This window comes from Chinchilla lanigera, unplaced genomic scaffold (assembly GCF_000276665.1).
Source record: "Chinchilla lanigera isolate Chin_1 unplaced genomic scaffold, ChiLan1.0 scaffold00017, whole genome shotgun sequence".
Classification (NCBI taxonomy): domain Eukaryota; kingdom Metazoa; phylum Chordata; class Mammalia; order Rodentia; family Chinchillidae; genus Chinchilla; species Chinchilla lanigera.
In genome coordinates this window covers 25,393,948-25,418,351 of record NW_004955418.1, presented here as the reverse complement: position 1 = coordinate 25,418,351, position 24,404 = coordinate 25,393,948, and positions in this window count along the sequence as shown.

Sequence of the window (24,404 nt, the reverse complement as noted above, 5' to 3'; positions counted from 1 at the left end):
TTTTTTTTTAGTTTTTACAGCACTTTTAGGTTCACAGCAACATTAAGCAGGAAAAGAGTTCTTATATATCCCCTGCCTCTACACAGGCATATACTTCTTTATTATCAATGTCCCATCCCAAAGGACAATATTTGTTACAGTTGATGAGTCTGCATTGGTGGCATTTTTACACCAAACCAATAACTTATGGTTTGGATCACTTCTTGTGCTATCTAAGTCTATGGGCTTTGACCAATGTATAATGGCAAACACTCAACATTGGAGTAACATTCAGAAACTTTTCACTATGCTTAAAATTCTCTGTACTCTGCAAAAGAAGTACAGGTATAAAAATCTTATTAGGGACATCAGAGAGCTAAAAAGATAGCAAAAATGTAGTGGTACATGACCTAAGAACAGAGAAAAACCCAGAGAAATGAGCATTTCATTGTAGATGTCTGGATGCTAACAGTGTCTCTCATTTGCAGTAGAAGCATGGAGAGATTGAAAGTTCCCTTTTTGAAAGCCCAGTAGGCCTAGGGATATAGCTCAGTGGCTCAAGTGCCTGCCTGGCAAGAGCAGAGTCCTGAGTTCGATTCCCAGTACCCCCACCCTCAAAAAAGAGAAAGCTCAGCAAACACTGGGTGTTAGGCACTGTTCAGGACCTAGCAGGTAGAGAATTAAGGACACATGCCAAGCTCAGGAATTCAGGTGATTCAAAGGTGTACCAGTCCTCTCTAAAAATATATCCAAACACTGGATCATCTCTAGCTAGTTTTCCATCTACTCTAATTTATTTCCCCTAGGAAACTTTTCTTTAAGTTTTTTTGAGGCATTTCTGTTGGTAATAAATGATCTCATCTTTTTCAGCATCTGACAATGGCTTTAGTTTACTTTTTAAAAATACTTTCAACCAGTAGAGAGTCATGATTCAATTTTACTCCTAATTAGCACTGATTTTTGTAAATTTTTATTGGCTGCTGGTCCACAGGGTTCCTGATGAACAGAATAAGGCCTATTTTTCCTCAGGACTGTCCACAGCACTGAATTTATTGTGAACAAGTTTCACCTTGGTAAGAAAGCAAGTTACTTCCGTTTTGAGTAAACTCTGAGCATTCTCTAACTATACCTGTCCACCCTGGATTTGTGTGCCTGTAAACCATTAACAATGATTTTCTATTTCACTTTATTCTAACTGGACAAAGGCAAAGTTGCCCTCCATATTCCCTTTATTGAAAATTGCTTCAATCTCTATTTCTGTTTATATTTTTTGTATGTTTCTGTCTTTAGCTCTATGCTGTATTTTTTCAAGTGCTTGCTCTCTCTTTGTCTCTCTCTCCCTCATTCCTTCCTCCCTCCGGTCTCTGCCCAGCTCCTGATAAAAGAAAAGCACTTCCCTGACAATTCGCTTTATCCCTGCCTAGCAGATTAGCCATCACCCTTTGTCTAGGCAGAAGGAAGCATGTGTAGTGGGCAGTCAGTGCTGCATCTCTCAGTCATAGCCAATATTCAGTGTTTATCAGTAGAAGATCTGTAGGTACAGATGAAAAGCTTTAAGGCAGTGTTTTATAATTGTGGTGTCACAATATATTGGCACAGTTAAGATCAGTAGAAGGGAAAATGTAACTGTTTTGACAACTGCTAAGATCAGTGCATAACCTTTTCTCCTTGTTTGCTCACAGCCGTTCTTATTAAGACTCAGACAAAAGATCTCAAAACCTAGGAGAAAGCAAATGAGACAATTATAGAATTCACAAATATTTACAGCAAGAAATATTCTTGAGGGATACATTATAGGGTCACATATGCAATTGCTATCAAAGAAAAAAGGGAGAGATTCCCTTTTCCAGTGAGCATTAGGAAATAGTACAGGGGATGGATTCACTGTTTTGCCTTCCTGCTGATCTAACCCGCAGTACATCCTGTGGGAAGTACTGAGGACATGTGTAGAACCCACAAGGATGGGCTTGTGCCTTGCAGGAAACAGCAGAAGCCCTTGCTTTGCTCCTTTAAACCTTTAGACTACTCAAGACGGTGACTATCTGCAAGGGAAGGCAGGCTTTCAGGACTCTTCCCTGCCTTGGTCCCACATTTTCCAGCCACTTGAGCTGTGAGAAGGCAGTGTGTGCCTGCAAAGCCACCCACTCTACAGTAATTTGTTATACCACAGCAGGCTGGCTGAGCTATTACTCAAGATGGCATGGGCATTGCATTCACGGGCTCTTCCTCATTGGTCTTGATAATGAAGAATAGAAACAACACGAAATTTGTTCTTTCAGGGAAAAACGAGTATTTACTTTTACAATAAAATAGATTCTGGGAATATCAATGCTGGATATTCCTAGCTTTTCAGAGCTGAAATCGTTGAATATTCCAATCATAAGGAATATAAATTCATAATATTAGAGACATTTACATACATATTTTAATTTCATTAGTATATATTACCTCAGAACAGAAGGTGAACTTTTCTTTTGGCATTTTTAATAGTCATTAGAACATTTACCAAAATAATCAATGTTTATCTTCTTCCTCCTTTTTTTTGTAACAGAGAAATATGTATTATAAATAAAAAGATCTTAGAGTCTTGGATAAAGCCAATTTTTTTTTTTTTTTTTTTTTGTGGTTTTTCTCCGGTACCGGGAACTGAACTCATGACCTTGCGCTTGCCAGGCAGGTGCTTTGCTGCTGAGCTAAATCCCCAGCCCCAAAGCCAATGTTTATTAGAGCTTTTAAGAATCTTTTGTGTGGAGCATAACTTAAATTTTATGGAAAATCATCTCTGAATGCAGAACAGGTACCAAATTTCAGACTATATTTTTTTGCTATTTGAATGCTCACAGAAAAGTATTTTCCAAATTTCAATATTATGTATTCAGGCCACTTACCAAAGTCTGATTGTATTTGTTCCTTATAGGTGTCCAAGAAAAGAAGGAGTACAGCACTAATGCAGTTCTTTTTTTTTTTTTTTTTTTGGTTTTTTTTTTTTTTTTGGTTTTCCCTTCATCTTTCACATCTCATTTGGTTCATTTTCATGTCCCGAGTAACTTCCGTCCGAAGGAGCACTCAAACAACCTGCACACCAATATCTCACTCCAAATTAGAGCTGGGTGCTGCTAAATGCTCATTGCTTCTGCTGAGCTACCCAGCTTGCACGGAAGTTCAGAAAGCATTAAACCAAATCTGGGTTTTGCACAAACAGAGTGAAATGTAGAATGACATAGCCCCTGAAAGAGTCAGCTGTGATTCAAGATAACTGATGTCCAAGGGCAAAGTTATCAACTGGCAAAATTGAACTGAGCTAAATCACTTTGCTCTCACAGGCAACCAGGCCAGCAAGGAGAACAGAATTCAGTGTTTCAAGCATGTGCATAAATGGACTCTATTTAGAAATATAACTTCAGGCAAAACATCCATGGGTAATAGCTAAGTATCCACATCTCACTGTAATGAGCACTTTTACTTGACAATTATGAATCATATTGGAAACAGATAGTTCTTTTTCTGCAATATTTATCTTTTTATGTACTTTAAGTAATACTTTTGGTTTCTGAATTTATGTGGTTCATCAGGTAGAATTAAGAGGAGATTTTATAGATTTAAGTTTTGAAATATTTCAGATGGGCAGTGGTAATGAGTGGAGAGGGAAATTTAGCCTTTGTAAGTCAACAATCATTTGACTCAATGTTCTGCATGTGATTTTTACTTGGAGAGATTATTAGCTCACTCACTTATAAAATATGATTTTTTACTACAAAAGGTTAATAGAATGTAGACCAATAAAACCACCACATGGACATATACAGTGGAATATTTTCCAACCATGAAAAGGAAGGAAATCTTGTCATTGACAGAATATGGATGTACTCTGAGGTGTTCTGTTAAATATAATAGGTGAGGCAGAGAAAAACAAATGCTCTATGCTGCGACTCATATGGGAAATCTGAAAAAGTTCAAGTTACACAAACAGAGAGTAGGATTAGAGCACTGTTTTGCAGGGTTTGAAAAAAGGGAAAAGTGGAGAGCTTTTTTGTGAAAGGATTTAAACTTTCAGTTATAAGATTAATAGTTTCTAATAGCTGCACATTAATAGAGATAATGTACAGCTTCATGAAAACAGTTAACAATACTGTACTATATATTGGAATTTGTTAGGATAGTACATTGTAAATGTTCTCCCACACACAGACACGTATACACACAAATGAATGCATAAAACTGTGTAAATGATAGATACGTTGCCTAGTTAGCATTTTCTTATCATTTTGTAGTTCATGCATATATCTAAACATTCCACTTTATCTGATGAATATATAAAATTTTTGTCAATCATAACTTTAAATTGTTAAAAACTATGGAATATATAGGAACCATCATCAAAAAAGATTACTTACTATGGGCAACATACAAGTGTCTTACATCTTGTTATTAAAGAAAATGCCAGTGTATTTACTGTATGTGGAATTTGTTTATGATTATTATGTAACTATTTCTGGCATGAGATTGAATGTTATGTTGGCAAACTAAACAAAAATAATGTCCATATAAGTTCATCAAAATAGTACTGCATGGATTTCTATTCGAAACATCACAAGGGGAGAAAATACAGTATTTTGGCTACAGCCAAATATAGAATCCTTATTGTAAAATTATTTGCACTGAAATATAACTAAATTCAGAAAAAGTAAGATAATTTTGTTACTGCTAATACAGAAGTTATTTCATAAGGAGTTACCCAAATTGTGTTTTAATACATATCTTAGTGTTATAAAAGGATATACTCTTTTTAGGAAAGATAAAGCAGACATCTTTCCCTGATAAGGCAGAAAGTATTCACCGCTCTACCTCTTCTAGACGCTGTGTCAATAACTAGGCTTTGACCCTAGCAAAACTTGGCATGTAAAGAAATAAACCTACTGGATAACAAAGGAGCTATAAGAAATAGTCGTCATATATCAGCATGAACAAACAGAGGGCCAAAATAAAATTATACAACATATTTAGTTCTTAAAAAAATTATTGGTTTTTATTTACAATTCTAAAATCAACTGGGAAGACATTCAAAGCAGTAGCTTCCAAGAACTTCATGACCATAACATGTTCAGACAGCATTTATAGGTAGCAAATGGCAGTGACATACAGCTTAATTAGTAAAAGGCAGTGTGTTGCTTTATTTAAATAAATTGGTCATCTGTGATTAATTGAAGCTCAGATGCTGTGACTGACTGGCTCAGGTTGAGGATTTCCTTATAGGACCATGTTTGTAATCTCGGCTTTCAGTTGGTCTCTGCGACTGTCCTGGTTGCAGAGTGTCACATAGCTCTTCCGGCATGGAGGCGTCCTTAGGGTAATACTTAATTTTTAAAATTGTTTATTGATACTATTTATTTATTTATTTGGGGGTTGCTAGGAGTCAAACTCAGGACCTCATGCTTGCCAGGCAGGCCCTGCATCCCTGATGTAAACAACCCACCCTGGTACAATTTAGATATACATAGCGATCACATCCCACACAGAGAATTTGTACTTGTACATGAGATATCCTAGTTCCTCTTCTTTTTCTGCAGTCCCCTCCTCTCCCTTAAAATGTGCGTCCTCCCCATTTACAAAGCTTTGTTTCCATTTTATCCTTTCTTTCATTATCTTTTCCCTTCCTTCCTCTCCCCCTCCCTTCTCCCTGGCTCGCCTTTCTTTTAAACAATTTTTTCCTATTTCACTATATCTATTATACACGATGGCCCTTTTTACCCTTTTGGTTCCTTGCACCAAAGAAACAACTCAATATTTACGTGTGTGTCACATTTATTTCATTTTAGAGTATGGTATTCAGTTGCATCCCTTTACCTAGAAATGTCCCAAGTTTATCTTTCTTTATAACAGAATAGTACTCCATTTTATAACAAAACCACATTTTTTTTTCTCCATTCCTCAGTTGATGGGAATTTAGGATGTTTCCAAGATTTAACTATTACAAATGTGCTGCAATAAACATGAGTGCACTTATATTGCTGTGGTATGATGTTATTAATTCTTCTAGGAAGGTACCCAGCAGGGGAACTGCTGGGTGTAATTGGACATCTAGTCTTAATTTTTTGAGGAAATGCCACACTGATTTTCAGAGTGGTTGTACCAGTCTACCCTACAAGTAACAACCCCACGAGTATTTGTTACTGACTGATTTGTTGATAATGGCCATTTTTTTCTGGGGTGAGATGGAATCTCAGTGCTATTTTAATTTGCATCTCTAGGATGATCAGTGATTTTGAACATTTTTGGGGATTTATTTGCCATTTTGCTTTTGAGAATTGTTTATTCTTTTCAGAAAAACATTTCTGAATTGTGTCTTCAAATTTGGGAAAAATTAATGTTTAAAAAATTCCTCTATGTTCTAGATCATAATGTTTTGTCTGAAGAATAACTGGTTAAGGTCTTCTCCACACTGTGGGCTGTCGCTTCAGTCAGTGATTAGTGATTAGTGATTTTTTGATGTTCAAAAGCTTTTTAATGAGATCCCAGCTGTTGATTCTTTCTACTATTTCCCATATGAATTTTGTTTACAAATTCTTTGCCTAATTTCTGGCTTCAAAAGTTCTATTCTCTCTTCCAGCAGATTTAGTGTTATTATTTTAATATTTAGATATCAGATCCATTTTTATTTTACTTTTGTGTATTGTGAGGTGCTTTGGTTTAGTTTTAGTTTTTGGCATGCAGAAAGTCAGTTTCTCCAGTACTATTTATTAAAAAGGCTATCTTCCCTCCAGCAAAAGTACTTGTCCTCTTTGTCAAAGAAGAGGTGGCTGAGTGTGTTTGGAGTTGTTTCTTCCTCCTCTAATCTGTTTCTCAGGTCTGATTTTTTTTTTTTTTGTATTTTTTCTTTTTATCATAGTGGCTTTGTAGTATAATTTCAGTTAGGGATTGTGATGTCTCTTGCTTTGCCTTTATTGCCTTCTTTGTTCTTCTTTTTGGTCTTTTCTGGTTTCAAATGAATTTTAGGAATGTTTTCTACATTTCTGTGTGGTATGTTAGTGGTATTTTGATTGGGATTGCATTAAATCTGTATAACAGTTTTGGGAGTGTGGCCATTTTTACTACATTGGATCTTCCTAACCATGAGCAAAGGATATCTTTCCATTTTCTGATATCCTCTTCAACTTCTTCTTTCAGAGTTCTGTAGTTTTCAATGTAGAGGTCTTTATTTCCTTTGTATTTCACGTTAAGTATTTCATTTTTTTGGAAGCTACTGTGAAGGATGTGACTTTCTACTTTCTCTCTTAATGTGTTTGCTGTTTGAGTACAGGAGTGCTATTGATTTTTGAGTGTTAATGTTGTATCCAGCTATACATGTGATTGGTTATAAAATCTAGAAGATATTGGTGGAGTGTTTGGGTTCTTCTGTAGAGTATCATGTTATCTTCAGATATTCATATTTTAGCTCCTTCCTTTCCTAGCCGCATTCCTTTTATTTCTTTTTCTTATCTAATTACTCTGGTTAATATTTCCAGAACTGTTAAATAAGAATTGTGATAGTGAACATCCTTGTCTTGTTCCTAAATTTAGAGTGAAAGTTTTCAGTTTTTGATGTTTAGTATGATGTTGGTTTTCATTTTGTCGTAGATTGCTTTTATCAGATTGAGATAAAGCTCACCTATTTTTTTTTCCTTGGGGTTTTTCTCATGAGTGGTTTTGGACTTTGTCAAATGCTTTTCCTGTTTCTATTGAGATAATCATGTGATTTTTGTCTTTGGCTCTGTTTACACAGCGTATGACATTTATTAATTTACATATATTGAACTATCCCTTTGATGAATTCTTCAGTCATGATGAATAATCCTCTTGGTGATTTGCTGTATTGTGGTTGCCAGTATCTTACTGAGAATTTTTGCATCTTTGTTCATTATAGAGATTGACCTGCAGTGCTCTGTTTTGGTTGGGTCTTTCTCTTCTTTTGGTTTTGGTTTTGTTTTTGAATTTCAGTACTGAGTTGTTAATATGAGCTTGTTCAAGTCTCCTGATAGGAGAATTCAAAACTATGAATGTCCCTGTTAGGACTGCTTTCATTGCATCCCATAAAGCCCACTATGTTGTGTTGGCATTAGTTTGTCATTGTAGATATTGTTTATTTTTTTTTATTTTTATTTGGTTTTTCTCCGGTACCAGGAACCGAACTCACGACCTTGCGCTTGCCAGGCAGGCGCTTTTGCCGCTGAGCTAAATCCCCAGCCCCTGTAGATATTGTTTAAATACTTCTTTAATTTTTTTGGTTTTTCTCTGGTACCAGGAACCGAACTCATGACCTTGCGCTTGCCAGGCAGGCGCTTTTGCCGCTGAGCTAAATCCCCAGCCCCTGTAGATATTGTTTAAATACTTCTTTAATTTCATCTATGACCCGTTGGTTTTTCAGGATGGTGTTATTTAATTTTCAGGTGTTAATATATTTTTTGTGCTTTCTTTTGCCATTGATTTCCAATTTCATTGCAGTATGGTCAGATAATAGGCACAGGATAATTTCAATTCCTTTACATTTACTTAAGCATATTCTATGGGCTATTATATGATCTGTTTGGGAGAAAGTCTTTTTGAGTTACATGTGTTTCCTGTATGCAGCATATTGTTGGGTCTTGCTTTTTGATCCATTCTGTCAGTTTGTGTTTTGTTTTTTTTTAAATTGGTGAAACAAGACCATTTACACTGATGGTTATCACTGACATGTATTGGCTTATCGCCTTCTTATATTATTTTCCTGTTATTGGTATCTTGCCTTTGCTCTCTGTTTGTTTTCCCTGCCTTTTGGCTTCTTTCTATAGCTGTCTTTGGAATTGTGATTTTTTTTTACCTTTTTCTAGAATATCCTTCAGAGCATACTGAAGAGCTAGTTTGGTGGACATTCTTTATCTAGTTTTGGGAAGTTTTCTGCCGTTATTTCTGTGAACAGGTTTTTATGGTGCTTGCACTATCTCCAGCTTTCTCATTGTCCTGGGTTAATCTTTTGTGGTTCTTTGCTTCATCTTGTAGCTCTTGAATTGATTTTCCATGGCCTTTTGCTCTTTTAAGATATCTTTCTTTTCATAGTCTCTAACCACAGTCCTGTCTTCTAAACCTCATATTTGTCTTCATTTTCCCTCAATATATTGTATACTTTCAATGGAAATTTAATTTCCTGGTTATCTGTTCAGACCTGTTTCATGGTTTCCATTTCTTTCCCATGTTGGATATTCATGGATTCCATCATTTTCCTAAGATCCTATAGTCTTTATTTCATGTCAATCCCTGGGGATGTCTTTCACTTTGATTGTCATTTCTTTATTTAATCTGAGAGAATATTTCTTCTTTAGCCACCTGCATTTTTTTCTGCTATCATTTCAGAAACTTCCAGGTTGGCTTCTGATTTCTTCCACGTCATTTTGTTCTGGACTTGTCTTAGGTGGTCTGGAGGTCTGGGGTTGCATTTTACTTCTACATCTTGTACTTTTCTATTTTCTATTTTGTTTTAACTTCTATGTTGGTACTTGTAGATTTCTTATGGTACATAGCTGTACAACTAGTATCATGGTTTCCCTTGGAAATGTCTGTTCCTCAGAGATGCCTTCTGAATACAATTGGTTCTCAGTCTTTGTGTCCATCCCAAGAATCTACTTTCACAATTGGTTAAGTATGGGAGGTTGATCCTTATCTGGCTCTCCTGTCCATCCTTGGGTACTGGACCATGGTGATGGTTATTGACTCAGGCAATCACAGCATTGTCATACTAGGGAATATGACAACATAATTAACATCCTAGCTAAAGTAGTACAATTAGCACCAACAATAACATCCAGCACAGCCTAGCAACTTATTTACTGTGTTAACTATCAATTTGGTACTTTTTACCATGGGAGCAAGATCTACAGTTATATAATGAAATCCATCATATAGCAGGAACTTGTATACTGTGAATTTTCTGATTTTACCTGCTGACTCTGCTGGGTCCCTTGGGAAACAGTGTCCCACTGCTGCTGGTCCACTCCTGCTGGTGAAGTTGGTGCTGCTGCGCCACTGGGGTTTCTCCCAATAGTTCTGCTGCTGCTGCTGGGTTCCCCTGGGCTGGGGCCACTGTCACTAGTGCCTTTGGTGCAGCTTAGTTGAACTTAATTTGACAGGAGTATCTGCTATATGATTTTCAAGGCTCTTGATCAAGGGGGCCAGAATACAAAACTGAACAGTTCATTATATTTGTGTCATTCTTTCAAGTTACAGTGCTTGACACTAGATGGGACACTAGCAGATGATGAAAACTTGTTTCTGTGTCCTAGAAGCTTGAGAAAAAAATTGCCCATACTTAGAGAAATTGAAATGTCTGAAAAGTTTGGCCTCAGATAGGGATTAGAATGAGCAAGACACCAAGGATGTTGGAGTGTATGTAATATTTGGGTGTCCCACTGGAATATGTGCCTTCTAGTTAATCCAAGAGTATGTTCTAGTTACAAAGCTACTACAAATGTGTCAATGATATGCTCAGCAGCACTAACAAGTCATTAAACAGTGGGTTTCCACTGTGAACTAGGGTTGCTGAAGAATTTTTGCAGATAACAGGTTGATAACAAAATGGTGAGCTTTGAAAAAATTTACATCAGGTATCTATTCATAAATTACAAAAGCCACTAAATTCTCACTTAGCATAATGACCAGCATGTTGTAATGTAAGAAACAGAGGTTTCTAAGGTGACTAAAAACACTGTCACCCTAACTTGGCACTTTGGCACATACCTGTACTTCCATGTTATGGTTGGTACATTGTGTCAACTTGGGGAGTCTAAAGGTTTGACTAAGTGACTCAGCAAGAAGCCAGGCTCTTACTTTCTATACATCCTGAGCCTGTGGAAGAGGAGGGCATGGAGAGTATATGAGAGCTACACACCCCTTAGGTGGGGGTAGTCTGTGTACAGTGTAAGGGAGGGGAAAGAGGCTGCTTGTCCCCATTCCTCCCTTTTGCTCTGGCTGTTTGCTGTTCGGCTGCCATTCCCCCCCTTTGCTCTTGTTGCTTTGTTATCTTCTGCCTTGGAGCCGGCCAAGTATGGACTCAAACTTCTACAAACTGTAAACTAAATAAACCTTTCCTTCCTTCATTTTGGGCATTGGGTATTTTGTCTCAGCAACGGGAGATAAGTATTTGAGACATCCCAGCTATTAGGGATGTTTAAGAAGGGGATTTCAAGTTGGAGGAGGAGCCTGGGTAACTTAGCGAGACTGTAGCTCATTATAAAACAAAAATGGGCTGAGGATATAGCTCTGTGGTGGAACATTACTAGGCTTGACACCACCCCATAGCAAAGGTTTTCATAGTGTCAAAATAAATAAGCAGAAAACATACATTTAGAAATAAGCAAGCCAGGACATGTACATATCATCTCAATACAGGACAGATTTCCTTGAATTTTCAGGACTTGAACCATTAATTCAAGCACTGATTGTAAAGATAACTGAAGTCACGTGAACAGCAATACTATGTCACCTAAAATATGGGAGCAATATTCTCCATTCCCAATCAGAGATTACATGTGAGTTGATATGGACAGCTGAATAAAAACACTTCCATGATGGCTTCCCTGTTAGAGTACTGGAAATATTGAAATTTTGGCTAAGACCTAGCTAATTACTACTACCCTGAATCTACAGACACAACTGACACCATTTTCTGATCCCTGAAATGGAGAATTTGGATTGACATAATTAGTACTTTGATTAATCTCCACGTTGGATCAGAATCTGTGGGATTAAAGCAATCAGTGGAGAAGACCAAGGGGATGTTTCTATTACTGTTTCCCTAGAAAGCCAAGATAAAGAAATAAAAATCAATATCACTTTTTAAGGAGACTGGAGAGGTCAGTGCAATCTTTAAAGATCTAAAGATATAGAGATAGTGATCCTTATATCTTTGTTCAACAAGTCAGTCAGTCACTGTAGAACACAGACAGATTATCCAGAAAACAATTGTAGACCATAATCCTATCCAAGCAGTAGCCCAGTGAACATCTTTTAGGCCAGGTATATTTTGAGAAAAGTTTAGTGTAACTTCTGGAATGTAATATACAAGCAAGTTGTAGTGTATATTTATACCTTTAGCAGAGTCTGGAAAATGGATTCAAAATATTACAAATTTACATTAAATACATAAATATACACATTTGAAGTTTGCCTCAGGGTTATATTTAGCCTTTCAAAGTATTTCTTCACATTCTTTAGAGATACCTGGAACATCTGGAATTTCAAAACAGTGTCAAAATGTTTTATCACATCAATGACATCATGGCACTTAAACATAATGTTCCACAGATGTCTTTGTAAAACTTAACAGAAGTAATTAGACAAAAGGAAGATATAAATAGCATCCAAAAGGAAAGAGGGAAAGTCCAATTATTTTTGTCTGCTGAAAACATAATTTTATTCATATAAAAATCTGTAAAATTAAAAAGTAGAAAATCAACATACAAAGTGTGTTGTATACACATAAAGTAAATGTACATATTGTAAACATGCAAAGTACATTTTATATATCAATAAAAGTTGGGTGAATAATAAATTATAAAATCAATACTATTAAATAGATTTTAAATTGATGAATAAATTAAACTGAGGAACTGAAAGCTTTCAACAAGGTAAAAGACAAAGCTGATGAAAATAATTAAAAAGGACACAAAGAAATAGAAAGCTATGTGTTTAGAAATTTGAAGATTTAAGAAAGTTATATGTTCCAAAACTTTATAGAATTAGTATAATCTGTACCAGAAAACCAATTTTTTAAAAAAAGAAACAGAAAACACTATAACTTTGTATACACCACAAAAGACACCAAATAGCCAAAAGAATCCTGAAGAAAGAGAAATATTGCTGCATTGCAAGATCCAACTTCAATGCATCCTATGAAGGTACCGTGGCCAAAATCACTTGCAGCTGAGGGATGGTAAGAAATGCATAGAACTTATACGAAGGCAGGTGCACTTTGTTTGTGATTTCTGTTCATGATCAGCTTTCTCTAAGGCAGAGTCATCCCTGTAAAAGGGAATGGCAAAGCAAAGCTGCTTTCTTTGTGCAGCTAGGAAGAGCCGGGAGACAGGGCAGAATGAAGGGGCTAGGGGCCAGATAGAAACCCCAAGGTCACATACACATTACCCTCCCATACATACATAGAAATGTGCTCTGCCAGTCCCTGGGGTAGATCCCAAAGCTAATAAATTAGATACTCCACCCTCACCACCACAGTCACTAATATAGTACACTACCATAAAATTGCCCTATAAAGCAATGTAACCGAAAAAAAAGAAATTACAGCCAACTGATTTCTAACAATGGCACTGAGAACATGAATAGGAGACAGCTGAGCCTCTTCAATAAGTGGTGCTGGGAAAACTGGATATATATATATATATATATATGTAGGAGACTAGAACTAAATCGTGACCTTTTACTCTGTACAAAAGTCAACTCAAAATGAATATCAGAGCAAAGTGTAATGTAGAAAATTATGCACCTACTAGAATAAACATTAGATAATACTTGAAGACATTTGAATATGCAGAGATACTTTGGATATCAACCCAAAATGCAGGCAATAAAAGCAAAATGGATAAATTAGATTATGCAGAAATGAGAAGCTTATGCACAGTAAACAAAACTCAATAAACATGCAACTTGCACAAGAAAAGAAAATATGTGCAGACTATTCATAAATAAATGGTTAATAGAATTAATAAGGAAAAAAGAACAAATGCAGGCATGCATGCAGAGGCGGGAACTATTATACACTGTTGATGGAAATGTGAATTACTATCACCACTCTGGAAAACAGTACAACAGTTTCTCTAAAAGCTAGTCAACAATACCATATGACCCAGCAATCTTACTACAGGCCATATAAACATAGAAGATGGAATCTTTACATAGACTACAAAAAAGATTACCACCTTTATTTTTGCAACACTATTTGCTGTGGCTAAGATATGGAGTCAACTGAGGTGGCCCTCAATGGATGAATGCTTAAAGAAAACACTGTTTATGCAGTGCAATATTATTCAGCAATAAAATGGCATAAAGTTGTCATCAATTGCAATGTGGCTAGAGATGTGTAGCATCATAACTTCGTGTCAAATAAGCAAGACAGGAAAAGAGAAAGATCACATGTTCTTACTCATTTGTGGAAGCTAAAATGTGTTAATATCATAGAAAACAACTCTTAGAGTAGTGGTCACTAAAGGTAAGAAAAGGGATGATAAAGGGAGAAAAGAGGTTGGATAATAACCAAAATACAGGTTGGAAATAGCTGGATTAATAGATTTCAGGGATGCCATTATTCAGAAAAACAAAAGTCTTACACATGAAGACCTGGAGCAACATTTTCCAAAGATTGGATGATGTTCTCCAGATATCAGCATACAAACGGAGACATCCATAATACACAGTGTAAAATATGAGTTTAGCACCCAAAGATTGGAAGTATACGTGGCTGCATTGTCATTTTTAAAGATCTATTTGAAAGAAGGACAAAAAGAAAGAACAGACAGGACAGAACAGAATAGAACAGAACAGGAGAATAATAAATATCTGCTTGGAAAACATTACACTCTCCATTTTTGAATCACCAATCTCTATAATATTAGATGTTCAAATTCCCAAAGAGTAAGCAGTAATGATTCCTAACACTTAATTACAATTTGTGGCTCCTGCCCATGCACTTTGGACTTTATGAAAACACAGATAAAAAATAATTTTAAGATTATATGCAGAGAAGTCTCCACACTAGCAAGAACACTTAACTGAAGATTTGAACACTACAGTACTTATCTGTACTAAGGTCAAATGTGAATGACTATTAGTAGAAGTCTAGTAAAAGTTGTTAGAAAAGGAAAAGTCAACCTCAACAGCTGAGATTTTCTGCTTCTTTAAAATTGGAAAGAGCGGGAAGGAAGTCTAAAATTCTGTCCACATTATCTCCTGAGAGGCAGCCCTGGATATCGAGCTGATTGAGAATTGGAAGACTTTAAATAGTATTTATTCTAGCACTAATTATGTGCCAACAAGACAAACATGAGTTGCAAGACAAAAAGAAATCATGCAGACAGTGTAGAATTATTTCACTAATTGTTTTGGCTTCCAATATTGTAGTACAGTTGTTTCCATTCACATCCAAACAGAATGACCTATGGGCTTTGTTATCTTGAGAGAAACATAATTATCTGTTGCTTTTGCTACTTCGTGGGGTATTAAGATGAATTGGAACTTGGGTGGACCTCAGGAGCAGTAATTCATGATTTAACTCTTCTGCAAGATTTAGAAAAGAACTCGGTGTCAATTCTCTAACCTTGGAAACTGAGAAAAGAAAAAGAAACCAAGACCAAGGTTCATTGAAGGAGACCCAATTGCATTTAATCAGTGCTGAATGTTACCCTCTCTATGGAGCAATAACGGATAGCAGTAAAGAATATAAAATTGCATCTGCATTTCCACCAAGCAAATTCAATTTTATACATACAATTTGCATAGTATCCTATGTAAGTAATGTGTTCATTCTCGTACCTCATATGTGACCACAATGTTAAAGGAAGTAAATCCAAGAGGACTGAAGATGGTAATCTTCACAGGGATCATATAAAGTCACCTGTATGGTCTTTTATTTGTTATCACTGTGCGCTACTTGTCCATAACTGTTGTCTGACTACATGCATCCCAGAATTCTTAGAAAATGTTCTGCTCACAGGGCTGCTCAATTCCACAGTCATGAATAAAAACCAATTAAAATCATTTAACCTAAGGGGCTGGGGATTTAGCTCAGCGGCAAAAACGCCTGCCTGTCAATCGCAAGGTTGTGAGTTCGGTTCCCGGTACCAGAGAAAAACCAAAAAATAAATAAATAAATAAATAAAATCATTTAACCTAAATTTAGTGGCTGGGTTGGTGCTGCACGCCTGTAATCCCAGCACTTGGTTAGCTGAGGCACGAGGACCGTTATGAGTTCAAGACTAGCCTGGGCTACAAAGTGAGCTCATGGCCAAGCTGAACTGCACAGCGGAAACCCTGTCTCAAAAAGACAAAAATAAATAAATAAATAAATTTGGTGCTAACTAAGGCTTAATTCAAAAATTTTGTAACATAGCTATTCTGCAGATATCAGATGTAGATGATTTTGGTATTTAGGAAATTAGAAGTTAGTGCAATTATTAAAGGATATAAGATGATGTACATTTTTAATACATGGTAAATGATGGGTACAATAGTGTGATTAATTTTATAGCACCAGTAGAGACATTAAATTCAAATAATTTGGTGCAAAGTATGTCAAAAAATATCACGGGGCAGGCAGTCCAATTTTGTGATAGCTACAGAGTGAGTTTTAAGGGAAATTTTTCTAATTAATTGCCTGTTTGTTAGGAAATGTGGAATTGGCAATCTGTAATATATAGTGGTCAAATAATTCACATTATCAAAGGTTGTAGCATGGGATGGTTCTACGGTTTAGAACAAAAGTGTTCCCACAAAGCCTCATGTGTTTGGAGTGCTGGGTCACAGGGCGTTATACTGAGCAGTGGATTTATCTACTGGTGAGTCCATAGCTGAACCAGCTGTTTGGAAGGGGAGGCTGGTTGGAGGTGGGCGACTGGAGGCGTGACCTTCTCTCTTGGCTTCCCCACTGCCGGAGTTGAGCATGTTTCCATTTCCAGGCCATTTCTGCCCTGCAGTCAGTGGACCATGGAGTAAAACCGTGAGCCCACGTCACCCTCTCCTTTTCTAATTTGAGTTTGTTGTGCATTTTGTTCCAGTAATAAAAAAGCGACCAAGACAGATGACGTTCGGGAAGAATGAAGCTTTGAGATATTAAGTGGTTCGGATGTTTAGTCGTTAAGAAGACAAATGGTGAGAACTGATGACTGCCAAGACTTTTGGGATAGATGTGCTACATTTTTCTCATTTTCTTTAAAAACAGATTGCAAATCAAAAGCAAAAAATGAACTTAAAGAAGTGAATTTCTAAATGAAAGCTCAAATAGAAATTCAGGAAGATTTGGGGCACATTAAAGAAATGTCCTGAGGAATCAGGGAAGACAAACTTGAGCACGTGGAGCCTGTTAGACAAGAGAGATTTCACATTATTAAGTGTGCACTCCTAATGCATGATACGCTAAGGTGAGTAGACTCTTGTGGAAATGGGGCTTTGAAACTTGGGGTGCAAACATTTGAACACACTTAGACAAAAGTAAGACCTTCGACATCATAAATTCTGTTGACATTTCCTGATCACTGTAAGCAAGGCCTACTTTTTAAAATAAAATGCTTTTCTTACATGAAGACAAATGAGCTTGCTTTAATGTCCTTCCCTGAGAAAGATGTTTCAAAAGTGGACTGTTCCAACTTACCACTGAGATTTAGAGGCCAGTGTTCTGCAGCTCACCATTGATATTTAGAGGCCAGTAGAGTTTAGAAGGAGAAATGTGGGATTTCTCTTTCAGAAGATAAATTATAGTTGTGGGATATTTCTCAAGTACTTTAGCAAGATTCTCAGAAACAAGCACAATGATAGATTCTAAGAGAATTCACTCACTGAGTATAAAAGGCAAGATTGGATAGAGGCAAATCTAATGATGTGAGTTTAATCTCCTGGGTATGAGGGATGCACTGTTTGTGAGAGTGATGTGAAAGACTGCTTGACTGGCTACAAAGCACGGATGGCTAGATGAAAGCACAGTCTATGGCTTTTGGTGACCATGTGTGGTCTGAAGCATGCCCATCTGAAACATGACCTGGGCCCGTAGCTACGCAGAATTTCAGCTCCCACATGGTAGGTTCTGAACTAGATTTTGCATTTAAACTCAATACACAATACATCTTTGTGCTTTCTTCTTTTTTTTTTTTTTTTTTACTTTGTATTTTTATTGAGACAGTGTGTACGCTGTATTTGAAGTTAGCATTGACTTCACTACATAACGTAGGTTGATCATCCTCCTGCCTCAGACTCCAGAGCTTTGGCATTACAGGTATGTGTCAGTATGCCTCGCATTGTGCATGTGTTAAGGTGTAAGGAGCAGTGATCTCAACTGAGTGATCTTCCTGGTGATCTCATAGAATGTGAACTCATGACAGCTGAAGTGGGTACACGGACTACTCCTATCCATACCATGTAAGAGAGTACCTGGCCATTCTCTGAACCACAACATTATGATGGTTATTAATTTGTTTTTTACTTGAAATTTACTGAAAAAGCTTGTTGTGCATTTCTTCTCTTGGTTGAAAGTGATAAGGTAAATGTTGCCAGGAAAGGCATAAAAATATAATTATTAATTAAGCCTCAAGACTATTATTTGTATGTTTCTTCTTCTATTTCTTTACTCATTCTGTTGCTTATTCCATCTATGTTATACAATGAGTGATAATGATAACTAATGTGACAACTGAGGTTTTCAGGACAGGGCAGAACTAAATGCTTTCTGTTCAACAATAGAACTGAGAAGTTACAAACAAACTCACATGGCCAAGAAATTATTAGCTACTTTTCAAAAATATCTCCACCTAAGCAAATCAGCACATGGCAGAGTGAGTATTAAAAGCTGTGCGTATGCTGCTTACTTTTCATTCATCTCTTTATTTCCAGCATTTCTCGGATGTGGCCTCTTACACACTGACATTGGTGTACCGCACTGCCTAAGTGCATGACCTCTGGCTTCCAGCTGGGGTTGAACAACAAGATCAAACAATACAATGGAGGGAGAAAATGAGAGCGAGGAGTCATAAAGTACTGGCTTCTCGCCTTTCTCACTCTGTTATTTGCTTTTCTCCTCTTAATGTTGGTATTCCTGGAGGCTACCCTGATGTCCATGGTGATGGGAGGGTTAGTCAATGCCCTTCTAACTCTGGCCCGTTGCCACCTCTTGACTTTAAAGCCTGTAGCTAGCCCCTAAGAAATTTGCACTCAATTTTTGGATTTCTTAACCCTTCCCAGAACTCTGCAGATATTCTCATCTTTAAATGGCTCTCAATTAAAATTTTGACAGTAGTGTTTATTTTCATCTGGTGCACAAATGCTCCCAGCCATATAGGGCTCCATGTTTAGTCTCTGATTACTGGGAGTCACCTATGTGGGTGTGTTCTCCATTGAGCTTCCTGTCAACTTGATAAATCTTTTTACTCCATTTTATATTTCTCTTTCTCTAGTGAGTCCTTTTCTTGGATCTACAAATGCACTCATCAATCCTAAGCTTATCTGGCCAGCAATTCTTTCTTTTGTGATAAGCTCATTTATAATAAGTTGGAATAATGAATTAAGAAATTAGCACCAAGACATAGAGATAAAAGGAAATTGAATTCATTGATAAAAATATGACCTGTAAATACACAAATAGAAAAAAATTCTTATGGATTTATTTATAAAGAGACATAAACTAAATATTAGGATTTTTAAAATTCTCAGTTAAGGGCTGTGGATGTGGGTCAGTCATAGAACTCTTACTTTGTATGCAGAAGGCCCTGGGTTTAAGTCCCAGCACCACAGAGAAAAACCAAAATTCTTAGTTATGATGCTATCCTCTATAACAATGTTACTTTATATTAAAACCTGCAGTCAAATAGAGCAGTAATCTCTTTCTCACTCAGCATACCAGAATGTATTTTTGTGTCATTCGCCTTCCTATAGATATCTTTTAGAGAACCATATCAGCATATACTATTAAGCACATTGTAAAAGATTAGACCAGTATCTCTTTCAGCACCTGTTTATGTTTACCACTCACTTCAGAGGATGTACATGGTACAAACAGATTATTTTCCTAAGAATTCGTTGAATAATAATCTTCTTTAAGAATAGGAAAATGTATTGGTTAAAGGAATGAGGAACAGGAATAGCTCCTGAGACAGGAGATCTCCCAAAAGTGTTGTCCAAAATGAACAGTAATCTTGCCTGCAGTCCTCGTAGATGAGCCATGCACAGGCCATTTTGGCAAAAACACAGCGCCAGCCCCACTTAACCAGAAATGATATGTGGGTTTCCTTGAGGCAATGTCTGTTTGTAGCAGTGAGAGCATTGACAATGGTAGCTAGAAAATGACAGCAGAAGACGAATGGTCTGCAGGTGTGAGAAGCAGCAAATTAGAGTCCTGGCTTTGGGGAAATGTCAGGCTCACTGTGAGTGACACTGGGTCTCACAAGGGTCACACACTGGAAGCACAGTTTGAATAAAGGCCACACCTCTACAGTGATCCTTGCTGCTCCTTGAGAGTGGTAATCTCTTTAAACCTAATATCAAAGTGAATCGTGAAGAGCTTTTGGTTGATATTCTGTAAGGTATGTTTCTTAGGGGTGTGTGTGTGTGTGTGTGTGTGTGTGTGTGTGTGTGTGTGTGTGTGTTTAGGCTTTACACTGTTCCCTTCCCAATCCCCACTGTGAAACCTAATGAAGAATTATTATCCCACAAGGAAATGACATTTGCCTTACAATATTGTTGTAGTATAAGTAGATGAGAAGAGAACAGTCCAGGTAGACGTACATAGTTGCATACGATGTGGGCAATCTTTGGGAAAAGATTCAGGTAGGATTAAGAAGACCACAAACTCTCATCCCTGCTTAGCTAAGATAAAAATGCCAGTGAGCTTTGCAAATAGACACACTGATCTGATATGGGACACACACTTCCCATAGCATGTAGAGATCTTCTCTATGAAACTAGATTTCTAATGGTTAGGATACATCTTTCTATACTAAAGAAAAATTATTTAATTAAAAGGTGGATAAAGAGGTAGAACATACTGCCAGAATTTATAGAATGGTTGCTAACAAAATAAGTAAAATATTGGTGAACATGGAAAATACACAAGTAAATATAGATGAATTAAAGAGAAAGTGATTCTCTCTACTTCTGGAAAATGTACACTTAGTAATTGTAGACTATGATTTGCAATTAGATTTCATCATTTCATTTGTCTATCATATCCAATGAATAATGCTTTGTATATGCTACCTCTGAGAGATAAAACCATTGTTTTAAAAAGGCAAGAAGGTCTCAGTAGGTGACAATTTCTTCTGAATTCCTCCTTATTAGCATTTCATGTAATCCGATTAAAATGCAAAGTGCCTAAAGATTATAATAAAAGACAAAAGACTCAATAATAGAATAGTATTACTGATACCATTTGGATTCAAAAGGGAATGTTGCATTGAACCAATGTTCATTTATTAGATATTTGGCATTCCAAATCATATGTGGCCACAAAAGGGCCAGCAAACAGTTCACATTTACTCCTCATAAGTGAAATTTAGAATTACTTCTTAGAATCAACAGAAACCTTTGATTTTTTTATATTTATATTTTATATGGTTCGTATAGCTTGCATGCCTCAGCTACCTTATGAGGAAATGAGAATTATGGCAGATTTTTTTATGAAACATATGAGGAATGATGAAACTATGTGTTGAATATTTATATTAAAATTAGTACATTAAAAGACAAATTTCCATTAATACCCATTAGAATACTTCTCCTTCCTTTGAACACAAGAAACAATGTCATTGCCACTTGCTAAAGCAGTTCTGGAAGTCCTGTCTTGTTAATATTTTATGAAGTATGATAAAACAATATGGTAAAAGGTACAGGCTAATAAAAACATTAAGGTATATCCTCAGCAGCATTATTCACCTGACCTGGAACCATGTCACTCCTGACTCTTCCCCACAAGTTAAAATGACCATGAAAAATAAACATTTTAAACTGATTCAGGGTATTGACGTAGATAGGTTAGCACAATTAAAGACATTCATGAAAGGATTTCCAGGATTGCTTCAGAAAATGACAAGAATGATAAGTTTATTTGAAGCAACAGGGAAAATTTTGAGAAAGATTAATGACAATGTGTCTTTTACTATAGTACTTTTTCAATATAAAGATACATTGTATTTTTTTACATTGTATTTTTGATAACACCTTGTGAAAACAAATAACTAGACCAAAATTTTTCAAAGGTTGAAAAAAAATTGCTAATAAATTCATAACTAATAATATATATTATGTCCTATATTATTATCCAGTAATAACTGGAGGAATAGTTTTTCAGAACAAAAAAAATGAAGGAATTTGTTAACAAAAAATATATACATTTCAAGTTATTATAAAACAATTTTTTCAAAGAAATGTAAAATGATGTGCATGAAAAGCTAAGAAGAAAATAAAGAAGACTGCTGATTAAAGATGATTGTTGATTGAAGAACTGGTGAAATTAAATGTAAAGAATAAGTAAAATTATATATATGAATATATGAAAATTATATATATGAATATATGATATGTAAAGGATAAGTAAAATTATATATAGAATATATTTGCATATTCGTACATATAATTATATATGAATTAATATATAACCAAAAATATATTCACACTTTAGGAAAAGAAAATAGTATGATGTTTTCTCAAGAGATGGTGTTACTTTTTATGGGAGACCTAGAGGAAGTCGTATATTGTAGAAAACCCACCGTGCTGTTGACCCTTAGAGAAGAACTTGAAAATGCATGTGCAGCAATCTCAATGACTAAGGTTACCCAAGCAGCAGTTTGTTGTACTGATAAATGCCTGAGAGCTAATGGTCACCACTTTGAGCACCTCTAGTAAATGTAGAGGTCAAAAGTGATTTGCATTAATCTCATGATGTCTCAATAAATTATTACTAAAATATTTATACAAGTTTTTCTTTTCCTGAAATGTGTATATCTTTTTGGTGAATTCTCTATGTGACTCTTCAATACTTTAAAACATAGCTGGTTTTATTTACTTATTTATTTTTTGTCTTTTTCAGACAGAGTTTTGCTATGCAGTTCCTGGCCTCAGACCAGCAGCAGTCCTCCTGCCTCAACCTCTCAAGTGCTGGGATTACAGGCATGAGCCACCATGCACTGCAAAACATAGCTGTTTAAATCACTAATATAGATAATACATTTAACAGTTAAAGGTATGGGTAAATGAAATGAATAGTAATGATGGAAGTGGGAGAAAGTGAAAATAAAGAATATTATATTTAGAAGACATTTTTACTGTACATGAAATAATATAGTGCCATTTGAAGGATTTCAAATGCCAGGTAAAATTATATTGCAATCTCTTGTAGATCAAATGAAATTGAAAGATATAAGTCATTTACATGTTAACAGATGGAATATATTGAAATCATATAAAATGTCCCATTCAAATAAAGCAAAGAGCAAAAATAAGTTACAAACATGGAAAATAAGCAGAATCATGGCACATATTAGCCTTCTGTGTCCATAACTATTTTAAATGGGAACGTTTTAAATAGGCAATTCAAAGGAAAGAATTATGAGAGATGTTTTTAAAAAGACACTATGTTGGTTATAAATAGTAAAATAGGGTACATTGTTCCAGATAAACTATGAAAAGATAGTAAATAATATATCCCAATGAAAACATTTAGAAAATAGATGGATAGGGGCTGGGCATTTAGATCAGTGGCACAGCACCTGCCTGGCAAGCTCGAGGTTGTGAGTTTGATTCCCAGTACTGGAAAAAAAACCAAAAACAAAACAAAAACAAAAACAAAAACAAGATAGAAAATAGATGGATAAATAGATGGATAAATGGGTGGATAAATTCCTTGAAGGGAATTTACATATATGGAAGGATGGCTGGGATAACTGTACTGCTGATGTCCAATGGTTTATTGAAAGGAACAATTAAAGCTTTATTTATTTATTTATTTATTTATTTGACCAATTTTGCATGCTTCTATCTGGTAATCTGAACAACTATTTTGAAGACAACCATCTGCAACATAATGAATTCCTATCACATTGTTTGGTGAAGCATTGTATCATTTATAATTTCTTTGTTTTTATTTCATATTCTCTTTAATGGTTGGATTAATTTTGCATTCTTATACCTGGCAATCTGACCAACTTCGATGAAGATAAAAATATGCAATATAAAAATAAAATACCATGATATAGTCATCAAAATAAACCTAGAATAACCATATTAAACTTATACATATAAGACTTCAGAACAAGAAAATTATCAGGAATAAAGGGAAATACTATATAATAATAAAAAGAGAAATTCTTAGATAACTATAATTTACAGTAAAGAGTTCATCAAAGTACTTTTAAAGACACGAAGAAACACGCAGATAAATGTACAAGCAAGTCCAGATCGAAAACTAGGCTGAAAGAGACAAAAAACTATCATAAGTGGAAAATACACCATTCATCTTTCAGTAATAGATAGAGCAATATGGCAGAAAATCACTAAGACAAAGTTGACCTAAGTGGCACTATCAATCTACTTGATTTAATTGACATTTATAGAATACCTCCCTCAACAACTCCTGGGTATACTTTCTTCTCTAGCATGTGTAAGAAACTTACCAATATGGACAGCATTATAACTATAAAAAATACTTGTGCTCTTGT